The 15,223-nt window shown below is 45.8% G+C and overlaps 1 protein-coding gene across 2 annotated transcripts in view; it reads right to left on the reverse strand.

Moving 5' to 3' along the window:
* Positions 1-1,273, reverse strand: part of FERMT1 (FERM domain containing kindlin 1) — a 37,987-nt gene extending 36,714 nt beyond the window's left edge. Inside the window, exon 1 of one of the 2 annotated variants that reach the window (XM_053380723.1) lies at positions 983-1,273. The gene's annotated coding sequence lies outside the window, so the exon portion shown is untranslated. The remainder of the gene's footprint in view (positions 1-982) is intronic. The other variant, XM_053380722.1, reaches the window with a different exon arrangement.
* Positions 1,274-15,223: the final 13,950 nt, after the last annotated feature.

Here is a 15,223-nt window from a genome sequence, read left to right on the forward strand (position 1 = left end):
TATATATATATTGCGCTGGCTTTAGGGCAGTGTGGGTTGTTCTCCCGCACAGGGTGCTGAGCCAAGGAAGCACATAATAACAACATCAACAACTATATTTATATCAGTACCAACTGAGAAGATCTGGAAAAAAGAAACTGTGCCTAAAGGAATTAGTGTGAAACTAATAACTAATAAATATTTAGTGGTGGCAGCAAATTTTGTCCTCGCTCAAGGCATCATATTAAAGTCCAGCTCTGAGAGATATATATGCAAATGAATAAATCTTCTATGTAGATCAAATAATATGGATAGCATATCAGAGTGTGTGTATATGTAAATGTGTGTGTGTGTGTGTGTGTGTGTAACATGACCAAGGCATTCTCTGATATGCTATCCATATTATTTGATCTACTTAGAAGATTTATTCTTTTGAAAAGGAAAGAAAAAGCTCTCCCAGCAGTTTACAAGCATCTACCTATATATGTGTTTGTGTGCTCTTAATGTTGTACACTGTCCTGGGATCGTTCGATAAAGGCGGTACATATATATATATGAGAGAGCTGGGAGGGTCTACTAACTTCTGTGGGCGGTAAGCGTTAAGAACTATCTTTAAGAGCGGACTCCATACAGCTACTTTTTGTATCTCTTTTTGTTTTTTGTTTACATTAAGTTTTCTAGATCACGAAAAAAGCTTTAATAATAATCTAAACAGCCATACGTGTGCACGGCCTCCTCTAGTGCCTTCCTAGCAGACGTGCTGCTGCAACTCTCGAGTCGCACGCTTCCCGCCCTCTGGAAGTAACCCGCGCGCTCCCCACTCCCCATAGCATAGCAACGGCGCAGGTGTTCCCACTGACTGAGCTACTCCGAATCGCGCGCTTCCCTTCCGCAAGCAGCCTGGGAAATCGCGAGCGCGCTGGCACCAGCCCCGGCCACCCGGGCTGCCCCAGATCCACACCCGATAAGACTTTGATGGTGCCCAAATCCACGCGCTACTCACTCGCTCCTTCCCAAGCCGGGCGCCGTCTCTGCTGCTGCTGCCGCCGCCGCCACCGCCTCTTCCCGTCCCGGAGGAGCCGCTGGGTGCAGGTCCTGACAGCGCCAGCCCAGGAGGTGCCTCCCTCCTTCCCCGCCAGCCCCACCCTCCGAGGCGGCGGGGCCCCGAGGAGCCGGCGCAGATGCGCCGATGACCTGCGCTCTCGTCGGGCCCCGTGCGCAAAGACGCACGCCTGGCCCGGACGCGAGATTCCACAGTCTCCTCCCTGTCTGGCACCGGCAGGCAGGCAGGTAAGAACAAGCGAGCGCGCCGGGCGGAGTTTCCTGCAAGACGCCTCGGCGAAACGCGCGCGGGTCTTTCCCAGCGTCTGGCTGGAGCGAAGAGGAACGGCGTCGAAGCCCAGGAATGCGCCTCCTGCAGTTCTGTGCGCGCTGACTCCGAGGGAAACTGCGCTGGGGTCAAGGAGTAGGCTTGCTGCTCCCCGGTAAGGATGCGCAGCATCTTAGACAGCATCTTAAAAAGCAGAGACATCACCTTGCCAACAAAGGTCCGCATAGTTAAAGCTATGGTTTTCCCAGTAGTGATGTACGGAAGTGAGAGCTGGACCATAAAGGCGGCTGATCGCAGAAGAATTGATGCTTTTGAATTCTGGTGCTGGAGGAGACTCTTGAGAGTCCCATGGACTGCAAGAAGATCAAACCTCTCCATTCTGAAGGAAATCAGCCCTGAGTGCTCACTGGAAGGACAGATCCTGAAGCTGAGGCTCCAATACTTTGGCCACCTCATGAGAAGAGAAGACTCCCTGGAAAAGCCCCTGATGTTGGGAAAGATGGAGGGCGCAAGGAGAAGGGGGCGACAGAGGACGAGATGGTTGGACAGTGTTCTCAAAGCTACCAGCATGAGTTTGACCAAACTGTGGGAGGCAGTGGAAGACAGGAGTGCCTGGCGTGCTCTGGTCCGTGAGGTCACGAAGAGTCGGACACAAATAAACAACAACAACAAAGGATGCGCATGGTGAAAGTGTTGTGGTCTCCACTTCCCCATATGCACGTGTTGTGCGCAGGAAGAGCCCCTCTGTGGATCGGGCCAAGGGCTCGTCTGGTTCAGTTTCCCATCTCAAAAATGGCAAACTAGCAGAGGGAAACCCCCAAAGCAGGGGTGCAAACTTGAATAAAATATGGGGGGTGGCAGGTAAGCCCCTCCCTGCATAATCAATCACAAGATGTGGGGTACACATACCATCAATGACAATGCCCATCAACTTGGGGGGTGGGCTGGCCCCCTCATATTTTATTGGGGGCCCTGAAAGGAGCTCTGCATCTAGGAGTTGGCTCCTATGTCCCAAACACATATATAGAATTATTTAAAAGTTATTCTTCTGTATTGTTGTTATTATTTTCGGCTAAACAGCACAGAAAATAAATACATCCTTCTATGAAGTTCAAGAGCTGTGTTACTGCATTCTTAGCAATGAGCCGCTGTGCAATTTCAATACATTAAGAACTTTCAAGATGTTCCCTACTAGACTAAAACCATACATTCTAAACTGAGGAAATAGCATTTCTCATAAGGAAACAAAGTAAATCTGCTTGTTCCAATGATGATTGCAGAGGGAAAACAAATGTCTACCTAAAATATAAACATAGCTTTACTTAGAACCTATCATTTCAAATGTGCGCTGCCACAAGTTTTTGGTGTTCTAAATGAATCCTGATCAAACAAGAGGCACACTAATTCAACAAGAGTTGGTTCCCTTCTAATTTACGATAATAATGGTCCAAGATGCTTAGCTAATGACTTCATATTCACATTATAAAAAATATTCACTATATAAAAAATGAGAGAGTTCCAGTGATAGGTCTATGGGAAGCTCAGGTGTATACAGTGATAAGTACAAATTCCAAAGTTCTGGTTGTTGCAACAAAAACAAATAGTTTTGTGGCAGCTTAAAAGCCCAGCAGGTTTATTGCGATAAGGCTTTCCTTATCGTGAGCCAAACCATTGAGCCATCTGGCTCAGTATGATCTACATTAACTGCCAGCATTCATCAAGGGATTCATGCAGGCCTTTCTCCCAGTTGTACCTGGAGATAAGGTGGGGGGGGGGGAAAGAGAGGTAAAGGTAAGGTAAAGGGCCCCTGGACAGACTGGCCACTGTGTTCTCACACGGATATGTCCAACCAGAAGGAGAGACACAGGCCATTGTGATGTCATGCTGATGCTGAAGGAGACAGAAACTGGCCAATGTACCAGCCCACAACTGCTGTTCACCTGAATAACAAGGAGACACTGCCTGGCACGTCAACACATTGCTCACCATGTTCATGAGAATTATGTCCTTTGTACCTTGGGCCAGACTGGGGTTTCTTAACTTGCTTTTACTCTCCTGTTCCTGCATATTAAGTTCCCTTACCACAGGTCTATAATAACAAGGTAATGAATCAACCACATTTATGTGTACACAGAAGGTAGGTATAGGTAAAATGTAAAGGACCCCTGTACGGTTAAGTCCAGTCAAAGGCGATTATGGAGTTGTGGCGCTCATCTCGCTTTCAGGCCGAGGGAGATGGCATTTATATGCAGACAGCTTTCTGGGTCATGTGGCCAGCAGGACTAAACCTCTTCTGGCACAACTGAGCACTTTGAGGGAAGCCAGAGCGCACAGAATTGCCCTTTACCTTCCCATCACAGTGGTACCTATTTATCTACTTGCATTGAATCATAGAATCATAGAGTTGGAATAGACCACAAGGGCCATCGAGTCCAACCCCCTGCCAAGCAGGAAACACCATCAGAGCACTCCTGACATATGGTTGTCAAGCCTCTGCTTAAAGACCTCCAAAGAAGGAGACTCCACCACACTCCTTGGCAGCAAATTCCACTGTCAAACAGCTCTTACTGTCAGGAAGTTCTTCCTAATGTTTAGGTGGAATCTTCTTTCTTGTAGTTTGGATCCATTGCTCCGTGTCCGCTTCTCTGGAGCAGCAGAAAACAACCTTTCTCCCTCCTCTATGTGACATCCTTTTATATATTTGAACATGGCTATCATATCACCCCTTAACCTCCTTTTCTCCATGCTAAACATGCCCAGCTCCCTTAGCCGTTCCTCATAAGGCATCGTTTCCAGGCCTTTGACCATTTTGGTTGCCCTCCTCTGGACATGTTCCAGTTTGTCAGTGTCCTTTTGAACTGTGGTGCCCAGAACTGGACACAGTACTCCAGGTGAGGTCTGACCAGAGCAGAATACAGTGGCACTATTACTTCCCTTGATCTAGATGCTATACTCCTGTTGATGCAGCCCAGAATTGCATTGGCTTTTTTAGCTGCCGCGTCACACTGTTGGCTCATGTCAAGTTTGTGGTCAGCCAAGACTCCTAGATCCTTTTCACATGTACTGCTCTCAAGCCAGGTGTCACCCATCTTGTATTTGTGCCTCTCATTTTTTTTGCCCAAGTGCAATTTCTCCCTGTTAAAGTTCATCTTGTTTGTTTTGGCCCAGTTCTCTAATCTGTCAAGGTCGTTTTGAAGTGTGATCCTGTCCTCTGGGGTGTTAGCCACCCCTCCCAGTTTGGTGTCATCTGCAAATTTGATCAGGATGCCCTTGAGTCCATCATCCAAGTCGTTGATAAAGATGTTGAATAAGACCGGGCCCAAGACAGAACCCTGTGGCACCCCACTAGGCACTCTTCTCCAGGTTGAAGATTGTCATGCTTTTGAACTGCTAGGTTGGCAGGAGCTGGAACAGAGCAACAGGAGCTCACCCTGTCAAGTGGATTTGAACCACCAACCTTCTGATCAGCAAACCCAAGAAGCTCCGTGGTTTAGACGGGATTGAGCCTGGGAACTTCTCCGCATATCAGGAAGATATCATTCCACTGAGCCTTTTCCTACTGCTAGCCAACAGCTGACAGATATATCACACACTTATCTGGAGAAAAATAATATTAGTAACAATAACAACTGTTACATATACTCTACTTTTCAGCTAAACTGCGACCGAAGACCATAAAATGCAGGAGAAGTGGTAGGACTGTGACCAAGCACATGGTACTGGTGCTTGCCTTAAAACAGCTAGGAGGAGTTTAGCTGATGCTTTGTTGCTTTGTCTCCACTGATGCTGTGTTTTCATATAAGTAAAGATCCAATGCTGCAAAAATAACATTTAAACAGTCTTCAGTGCTCTCTTCCAGATGAGACCAAACTCTGGTACATTGCTCTCCTCCCAGCCCCCTGGAGTCTTACCACAAGTCAATTAGTTAGAAATGTAAGGAAACTAAGAAAAGCTAAGGGGAACTCTAGAGTGTCACTATTTTGTGGGATGGCATATACCAGATATCCAGGATTAAAGTCTTCTGTTGTCTACATCAGGATTCCTCAACCTAGATGTTTTTGGCTTACAACTCCCATGATCCTTAGCTAGCAAGACCAGTGGTCAGGGATGCTGGGAATTGTAGTCCCAAAAAACATTTGGAGGTTCGAGGTTGAGGAAGCCTGGTCTAGATTAACAAACACACTTTTTAAAAAAATGTGGGATTTTTGCAGCTGGGATGTGAAGAGTGTGGGAGGAACAAAAGATTAGTAGGAAGACCTATAAGCACCCTACAAGCAGCTCAGGATGAATGTAGGGTGAATTCTTCATGTTACATAGTTTTCCTGTAAACAAAACACAATGAATGTCGCAGTCTAACTACTGTGTAAGCTTTGGGCAAACAAATCAGGATGGTTGCTGAGTAAACTAGCTGTCTAGAAGAACCCTAATGGACTCCATTTTTCAAAACAGATGAAAGATCATGGAGTTGCGGGGTGAGGAAGAAGTTTGTTAGGGAGCCCAGGGAAATATTTGGGGTACTGGACATGAAGATTCCTATAGCTCAGATTATGGGCACACTATACCTTTAAAACACATTCAAAGCTCATTCCCCCCCCCCAAAGAATTCTGGGCACTGTAGTTTGTTAAAGTTTGGTGGGAATTGTAGCTATAGGGTAAACTATAGCACCCAGAAGAGAAAGAAATGTGTTCTGGATGGGCTTTAAAGGCATAGTGTATAAGCAGCCTCACACTACACTAGACTTAATGGCCTTCTTAACCCGAGGTGCCACTGTAACAAGACTAAAAACTTAACACTAAGCATACAGAACACCACACCAGACAGAAAAGAGATAGAAAAAGAAAGTGAAACCCAGGCTCCTTCTGGCCCTACTATTATAGTCAGCATGACCTTGACTGAAAGAGATAACAGAAGCAGTTTAAGCCAGCTGTACTCAGTTTTCCATAAGGAATAACCCGAACATCACGAAGCTTCTTTCACACAGAGAAGCTTCTAGAAGCTTCCAGAATTAAATAGAATAGGAACAGTATCTACACATCAGATTGATACTTTCTGTACTAAAAAACGCAAACTGACACTCCCCCCTTCCGTTCTCTGGTAGCCAAAGTACAACAATAATAAATTAAACCATTAATTGCTACCCCAAATCTCCTGCTTGAGGTAGCCAACATGGTAGTGCCATGTTATGCCCTGACGGACAACAACACACAAGAAATGATCATATCGCAGGATAACCAATGAAAATCCAGAAATGTGTGCACAAAGTCACCAGTGAGTAAACATGAGATGTTTGTGGCTGGGGGGAATTTCTTTCTCTGATTCAAAGGAGATCAGTAATACAAGCAAACGTATCACAACAATGTGGAGTTTCCTATGCAGTCTGGGCTAATGATTCAGATCTTTGTCATGCTTCCCAACATGAATCCCCAAATCTGGGCCCGGTTAGATGGCAATAAAATCATTTGTTATGCTCAGAAAGGTCTCTCATTGATTCAGCTTCCTGCAGACCTTCCTGTAATGTGTCATGGATTGATAGCAGTGGCGAATACAGGCATTCTCTCTATGGGTAGGAGTTCCGTAGCGAACCAGAGGCTTATTGGAGAAGACTGGAAAACAATCTGTGAATTTTTATACGCCAGCCGTCTTAATGGCTTGCCCCAGCCACTCTGGGCAGCTTCCAACATACATAAAAACATAACAAAACATTCAGCATTAAAAAAAACACAACTTCCCTATACAGGGCTGCCTTCAGATGTCTTCTATAGATTATATAGTTAACGTATTTTTCGCTCTATAAGACGCACCAGACCACAAGACGCACCTAGTTTTTGGAGGAGGAAAACAAGAAAAAATATATCCTGAATCTCAGAAACCAGAACAGCAAGAGGGATCACTGCGCAGTGAAAGCAGCAATCCCTCTTGCTGTTCTGGCTTCTGGGATAGCTGCGCAGCCTGCATTCGCTCCATAAGACGCACACACATTTCCCCTTACTTTTTAGGAGGGAAAAAGTGAGTCTTATAGAGCAAAAAATACGGTACTTATCTCCTTGGCTCAGGGTGGGTGTCACATCACTCCATACCCTCCAACATTTCTCTGATGAAAATGGGGGTGTCCTGAGGAAAAGCGGGACATTTCACCCCCCCATTTTTTATTCATTTTATAACAAACAGGAAAACAAACAATAAAAACAGATTCTAGTCTTATCCATTTTTTTTCTAAACATTGTTAGGTGGGCTTCCCCAAGTCCCCCTATCTGATTTTCATTTTACCTCATCTTTAGCAGTTTACATATATCATAATTTCTAACCATTTTTTTATCACACTTACTTTAACCATAAAAATCTTCACATTTTATCACTTGCAAATAATACTATTTCAAAATACACTATCTTCTACTTCTAACCCTACAGCCTAAATTTACTTCCAAAGCTATTCTAAGATTTAAATATTAACATATTTTTTTCAGATATTCCTTAAACTTCTATCAATCTTCTTCCACCGTCTCTTCTCTCGGAGTCTCCCGGTCAGTTCGGCAAGTTCCATATAGTCCATCATCTTCATCTGCCATTCTTCTATAGTTGGTAAATCTTGCTTCTTCCGATTCTTCGCTAGCAATATTCTTGCAGTTGTTGTGGCATACAGAAAAAAAGTAACACCCTTTTTGGGGATTTCACCCCCCACTATACCAAGTAAAAAGGCTTCTGGTTTTTTAATAAAAGTGTTTTTCAACACTTTTTTCAATTCATTATAAATCCTTTCCCAGCAGTCTTTTACCTTGGGGCATGTCCACCACATGTGGTAAAAGGTTCCTTCTTTTTCTCTGCATTTCCAGCATTTACTATCATGAGTATGATACAGTTTTGCTAACTTCCCTGGTATTAAATACCATCTATACATCATTTTCATCAAATTCTCTCTTAATACATTACAAGCTGTAAATTTAATCCCTTTTTTTCCACAATTTCTCCCAATCCACCATCATGATATTGTGCCTGGCCCATTCACTCATTACAGATTTCACTTGTTCATCTTTCGTATGCCATTCCATCAATAAACTGTACATCTTAGATAGGTTTTTTGTTTTTGTATCTAATAATTCCGTTTCCAGTTTGGATTTTTCTGTTTGAAAACTGATTTTCTTATCCATTTTAAAGACTAACCTATCCATTCTGAAGGAAATCAGCCCTGAGTGCTCACTGGAAGGACAGATTGTGAAGCTGAGGCTCCAATACTTTGGCCACCTCATGAGAAGAGAAGACTCCCTGGAAAAGACCCTGATGTTGGGAAAGATGGAAGGCACAAGGAGAAGGGGATGACAGAGGACGAGATGGTTGCACGGTGTTCTCGAGGCTACCAGCATGAGTTTGACCAAGCTGCCGGAGGTGGTGGAGGACAGGGGTGCCTGGCATGCTCTGGTCCATGGGGTCACGGAGGATCGGACACAACTAAACGACTAAACAACAACAACAACTGGAAGCAGGACATTTCAGGATCAAATCAGAAACCAGGACGGCTTATGTAAATCCGGGACTGTCCCCGGAAAATAGGGACACTTGGAAGGTTTGCAAATCTAGGGTTGAACTGGCCAGGACACTGGGGCAGCAACATCCCTTTCTGGAAAGCATCTTATCACCTGTTGAGACGGGGCTGTGGGAGTGAGCAAAGGCCCAGGCACCTTCCTTTCCCAGGAGTTCTAAAATCACATCAAAACTTTCCTTGTTTGAGTAACCCCAAACATCAGTCAAGATACCTCTCCAGATTTGGATGCTCTCACCTGTCTTCTGCTCGGGGGCTTTGAATGAAGATGTGCCAAGGCAATTTCACAACAGTCGGAGACAAATGTATTTCCCCTCCAAGACAAGTGTTCAGCTGTTTGTTTCTGAAGGTGTTTCTTGGCGCTGGGGTAGTCATGCTTATTATCTCATGGAAGTTACATTGACTCAGAAGAACCTGTACAGGCAGCAAGGTTGCAACCCAGTATACTGGGGAACTGTTGGCCCTCCAGATGTTGTTGGAGTACAACTCCCATTGTGCCTGAAAACTGGTCGTACTGACCAGGGCTGGGAATTGGTTATACTGATTGGAATCTCCCCAAGATGCCCATTCCAAATTCTCAAAAATGTGACTTTAGAGCAGTGGTTCTCAACCTGTGGGTCTCCATATATCGTTGGACTACAACTCCCATCATCTCTGAGCTCTTGCCTTGCTAGCTAGGTGTGATGGGAGTTGTAGTTCAACAATATCTGGGGAACCCACAGGTTGTGAAAAGCTGTTTTAGAGGATCATCTACACCAGGGATGGGGCACCTGTGGCTCTCCAGATATTGGACTCCATCAGCCGCTGTCAGCACAACCAGTGGTCAGATGGAGCTGCTGTCTACCAACATCTGGAGGGCCGCAGGCTTCCTATCTATATGAGTGGCAGAGGAGTTTCTATCTCATAAATAAGAAAATTCTCATCATCACCATGTTTATTTACATCTTTAGACGCCAGGCAAAAACGTTGCTCTTTAGCTAGGCCTTTGGCTGTTTGGCATCCAATGCCTTTCTAAGGTGTGCATGTGTGTATATGTGTGTGTGTGATTATTGGGTTGTTTTAGTTTATATTTTGATCATGTATTTTGTGCTTTGATATTGTGGTTTTATCTTGTGAACCACCCTGAGACCTCTGGGTATGGGGCGGTATATACATTTTAACAACAACATTTATGCACTATTTTCTCAAAGCAGCTCACAAGCATTGGGAGTTTCCATAATAAAATATAACAACATTTCAAGAGAACTCACCAGGAATTATAAGATATATCAACCAAATGTCTATAGCCATACAAATATTGATAGGCTATAATTAAAAAAACAATCAATGTTTTATATATGTAGATAGTTTCGATTCCATCAATGTTTATTTCTTTCTTTGATGGTTGTTTTTCCCTATGTTTTTAGTGGTTCTTATTTTTACCTGTAAGCTGCCATCAGGGAAAAAGGTGGGATATAAATAAATATATTCTACTAATCAAGTTAAACAGTCCAGTATCAATTCATAGTTAGGCATAAAAAAAATATATACAAGATCATAATCCAGATGGCAGCAAAAATAGTATATTTTCCCCAGAATTAAATGTTGCTGCCAACTACAACCCTCAAGCAAGATCCCGCCCCGATGGTCCCTATTAGGCCCTTTGAGCAGCAGGATCAGCTTTCGTAGTTGGAGTCAGTCAGCCAGGGAAGAAGGGACTAGGTCAGGCACAGGCAAACTCAGCCCTCCAGATGTTTTGGGACTACAACTCCCATCACCCCTGACCACTGGTCCTGTTAGCTAGGGACGATGGGAGCTGTAGTCCCAAAACATCTGGAGGGCCAAGTTTGCCTATGCCAGGACTAGGTCTTATGTGGCTTACAAGTGGATCAGAATGGATGAGGAACCTGTGACTCTCCATGTGTTGCTGGACTACAACTCCCATCATCTCTGACCATCAGCTGTGCTGGAGGCCAACATGTGGAGAAGCACAAATTCCTCATCCCTGAGCTAGATGATCAGTGCCATCATTTCACACACTGGCACATGTGCGTACTCACCACTTGTGAGTCTCCATCCCATCTGGGCTGTTCGTGCATGCAGGCTACATCTCCTTGCAAACCATAGCTGTCAACTTACAGATTTGAAAATAAGGGACCAGCAGCCTCAAAAATAAGGGATCAGCAGCCAAAATAAGGGATTTTGCTTAGCTTATGCATGTTGGGGCTGCCATCGTCCTGGCGCAAGGAGTTCCATCGACCCTTCCCCGCTCAAGAAAGAGGGAGGGAGAGAGACTCCCGCCCGCGAGTCCAGCATGAGGCGGTTGCGGTGCCACCGCAGCCGCTGAAGCGCCACCCTTCTGCGTCCCTCCCCATCCCCTCCTCTTCCTCCTCCCTCAGGCTGCCTCCTCAGCTGCCACTGCCGCTGCCGCCTCTGGCTTCCCCTGGCAGCGCGGTGGAAGTCTCACAAGAGAGGGGCTGCCTGCCCACCCGCTGCCACCCGTCTCCTCACGACGTGCCCCTGAGGGGGGAAAGGGAGAGACAGAGACGTGGCAACTCGTGCACGCTCTCTCTCTCGCAGCGGAGGACCCCGAGCCGCTGCTTCCTTCCCAAGCTGGGCGAGCATGAAACCCAGGAAATTTAAGGGACATCTTCAATCCGGGACAGCAGTGGGACACGGTGCTGGGATAAGGGAGTTTCCCGCCAAATAAGGGACGGCTGACAGCTATGCTGCAGACCCTCCTCTATCTGCAGCTAGCCCCAAGAAGCCTCTGGGTTATCCCCAGCTGCTGGCAACAACTTCAGCCAAGCCATCCTACCTGGCAAGTGGTGTTGCAATTTGCTGATCAAGGCGACAAGCTGGAACATGCTGTGCACCAAGCGATGAGGCCAGCCAGAGAAGGAAGCCAGGGAAGGAGCCATTCTGGCTGGGTGTGTGTGAGAGAGGCAGACAAAAGGATGCAAGGAGAAGCCAGGAAGGGATGCCTATTGCCCAGGTTTGGAAAGAAGCATCTCATGGAGCCTCCTGTCTAAAAGGTCTTTTCCCATGACCCTCCTCCCCAACCTCTTGGTCTTGCCAAAGGCGGCAGGGAGGCTTACAACCTATTGAGGTGCTGCTCCAGATCCCAGGGGCAGGCAAAAAAAGAGAGAAGGTGTGGGGAATCGATTGCTCACTTTTGGGAAACAGACACACACAGACCAAAGCCAAGCTGTGCTTCCATGTAGCTTTGGGAAGGGTAATGTTTGATTCTGCAATTAATCCAGAATGCGGCAGCTAGACTGGTGACTGGGAGTGGCCGCCGGGACCACATAATGGTCCTGAAAGACCTAGACCGGCTCCCAGTACATTTCCAAGCACAATTCAAAGTGTTGGTGCTGATCTTTAAAGCCCTAAATGGCCTCGGTCCAGTATACCTGAAGGAGCATCTCCACCCCCATTGTTCAGCCCTGACACTGAGATCCAGCGCCGAGGGCCTTCTGGCGGTTCCATCATTGTGAGAAGTGAGGTTACAGGGAACCAGACAGAGGGCCTTCTCGGTAGTGGCGCCCGCCTTGTGGAACGCCCTCCCTTCAGATGTGAAGGAAATAAGCAGCTATCTTCTCCTTAAAAGACATCTGAAGGCAGCCCTGTTTAGGGAAATTTTTAATATTTAATGCTGTATTGTTTTTAACACTTGATTGGAAGCCGCTCAGAGTGGCTGGGGAAACTCAGCCAGATGGGCGGGGTATAAATAATAAATTATTATTATTATTATTATTCTTTCTCCTTTGCAAAAAAAAGATGAAAGCCACTCTCAAATGCCCAGTTGCAGGGCTCTCATCAGAGGTGGGGAACCTCAGGTCCTGAGCTCAAATACAAGACTCTATCCGGCTTTAAATAATAATAATAAATAATAATAATAATAATAATAATAATAATAATAATAATAATAATAATAATAATTTTATTTATACCCCAGGGTTTCCCCAGCCACTCTGGACTGCTTACAGCACACAAAAAATGGTAAAACATTAGACATTATAAACTTCCCTAAACAGGGCTGTTTTCTAAAAGTCAGTTGTTTATTTCCTTGACATTTCATGGAAGGGCGTTCCACAGGGTGGGCACCACTACCGAGAAGGCCCTCTGCCTGGTTACCTGTAGCTTCACTTCTTGCAGTGAGGGAACTGCCAGAAGGCCCTCGGAGCTGGACCTCAGTGTCCGGGCAGAACGATGGGGGTGGAGATGCTCCTTCAGGTATACTGGACTGAGGCCGTTTAGGGCTTTAAAGGTCAGCACCAACAATCACTGAAAAGACAACAGAGAAGGAGCCTCTCTGGACAGCCTTCCATGTGTCCTAACAGTTTGGCACAATCAAATAAGGGAGGGGAAAGGGATTTGTGGAATGAGAAACAAAAAAGAAAATAAATAAAATGGTGTTCCCACATTATGGCCGGTAGATGTCACTGTGCCCATGTCAACCATTTAGCCATGAATGCCAGTTGCTATCAGTTTGCACCCAAAGGAAAATTCATCGATGCATTTTAATATCCCTTGGTTACTCAGCCTTCCCTCACAGCTGACTATGAGCTGATCCCGCAGAACTGTGTTTCGTTTGGGGGACGATATGAACGTTTGACCTGTGGCGTCTGATCTGTGGTGGTGAATCCATGCGTGCAAGTCACTCTGACTGGGTGCCGCGTGAATCAGCCAGAAGACCTGGAGGGCTGTCAGTCTCTACAGACACAGACTTGCATGCTCTTCCAGTGGCGCTCAGTGGCGCATTCCACTGACAAGGACCATCTACAGTGGCCAGTTGGCAAAGAAGTCAGGGAAACTGATAGGCCAGGAGCGCTGTCCTCTTTTGACTTTGGCCTATCCCTAACCACAAGTGAGGATTTCCCCGTCTCCTATAGTGTCTTAATCATGCTATTTATTTTTGTCTAGCAGCCTTTGATATACAGTACTACCTCGGGTTACATACACTTCAGGTTACATACGCTTCAGGTTACAGACTCGCTAACCCAGAAATAGTACCTCGGGTTAAGAACTTTGCTTCAGGATGAGAACAGAAATCTTGCTCCGGCGGCGCGGCAGCAGCAGGAGGCCCCATTAGCTAAAGTGGTGCTTCAGGTTAAGAACAGTTTTAGGTTAAGAACGGACCTCCGGAACGAATTAAGTACTTAAACCGAGGTACCACTGTAAAGTTATTCCTACCAACTCAGCGCACTCGGCCTCATCAGCACTACACACAGGGCCGGATTTAGGTTTGACAAGGCCCTAAGCTACTGAAGGGCCGCGGGTGGCGCGGTGTTCTAAACCACAGAGCCTAGGACTTGCCGATCAGAAGGTCAGCGGTTCGAATCCCCACAACGGGGTGAGCTCCCGTTGCTCCGTCCCAGCTCCTGCCCACCTAGCAGTTCAAAAGCACATCAAGGTGCAAGTAGATAAATAGGTACCGCTCTGGCGGGAAGGTAAACGGCATTTCCGTGCGCTGCTCTGGTTCGCCAGAAGCGGCTTTGTCATGCTGGCCACATGACCTGGAAGCTGTCTGTGGACAAACACCGTTCCCTCGGCCTATAGAGTGAGATGAGCGCACAACCCCAGAGTCGTCCGCGACTGGACCTAATGGTCAGGGGTACCTTTACCTTTAAGCTACTGAAGGTAATGGGGCCCTTTATATTGTCCCTGTTTGTGTTGAATATATGCTATATGGTAATTTATGGACCTAATAGGTATCTAAAGCCATTTGCACATAACAAATAGGAGCGTACACAACACAAAACACTGTTGCTGTATGTAGGTTTTATTTTATTTGTTTTTTATCTTATATTTTGGAAATGTCCATCCAGTTTTTTTCTTTAATTTTTTTGGGGTGGGGTCCTAAACTATAGCTTGTTTAGCTTATACGTAAATCTGGCACTGATACACATTTAGAGCGCTAGAATACCAGTCATGGTTTCTCCCAAATAATTCTGGAAACCATAATTTGTTAAGGCTGCTGAGAGTTTGTAAGGGGACACCCCTGTTCAGCTTCACACAGCTACAGTTCTCGGGGACCCCTGGGAACAGGGGTTGGCTGTTACAACGATGCTCAGAATTGTAGGGCTGTGTGAAAAATAGGCTGGGCGCATGCATCTCCTAACTCTCTGGTTGAAGCCATGGCTGTTTAAAGAGGCATGAAACTGCTTTTAAAAAAAGGGGGGTATTGAATTGTTCTTGCTTGTATTTTTATTATGTATTTTGTGTTTTTATATTGTGAACCTCCCTGAGATCTGTGGGTATAGGGTGGCCTACTAATACTAATACAGTGGTACCTCGGCTTAAGTACTTCATTTGTTCCGGAGGTCCATTCTTAACCTGAAACTGTTCTTAACCTGAAGCACCACTTTAGCTAATGGGGCCTCCTGCTGCTGCTGTG

This window comes from Podarcis raffonei, chromosome 3 (assembly GCF_027172205.1).
Source record: "Podarcis raffonei isolate rPodRaf1 chromosome 3, rPodRaf1.pri, whole genome shotgun sequence".
In the NCBI taxonomy this organism is placed as follows: Eukaryota; Metazoa; Chordata; class Lepidosauria; order Squamata; family Lacertidae; genus Podarcis; species Podarcis raffonei.